Below are 671 nucleotides of genomic sequence, written 5' to 3' on the forward strand. Positions count from 1 at the left end.
TAACGTTTTAACTAGTTCCTACCCAACACTGATAATATACAGTACTGGACAAAATAAAGTACGCACGCCAAACATTTTCATTTTTATGTAAATAACTCGCCAGTCCTGGCAGATAGCATAATGATGAATGAGGTAAAAGAAAGGTATTTTAGTCTACTTTGTAATAATGATTACAAAAATTTCAAAAACAATTCGAAATCCTTTAATAGTCAAGTCCGTTACATTTATTATCAAATTTATCATGGACAAAATAAAGTACGCACAACATTGTTTATGAAAATAATAACAACTGGCGCTGTTGATGAAAGATACATAAATATATAATAACAATGAAGGATATATAAACAAATGAATAAAGCAGGTTTGTCAGTTAATAATATTGCTAAATAGAGTATAAGAATTCTTCATCAGTGAACATGGAAACCAAGCAAATTTGTTTGCAAATTCGAAAACTGATAATTCAGGATTGTCAGAAGGGGCTTTCTAATAGAAAAATCGGTCGCAAGTATAATGTAAGTAAAGGCGCAGTCCGAAAGATATGGAAAAAATTCCAGGAGTTTGGCACAGTAGCGAATAAGACAGGACGTGGACGGAAGAAAAAGACAAATCCAATCGAAGACCGCAGAATCATACGGGAAGTAAAGAAAAATTCAACTGTTACTAGTCGTGTT

This window comes from Mycetomoellerius zeteki, unplaced genomic scaffold, assembly GCF_001594055.1.
Source record: "Mycetomoellerius zeteki isolate Tzet28-1 unplaced genomic scaffold, Tzet1.0 scaffold101, whole genome shotgun sequence".
Classification (NCBI taxonomy): Eukaryota; Metazoa; Arthropoda; class Insecta; order Hymenoptera; family Formicidae; genus Mycetomoellerius; species Mycetomoellerius zeteki.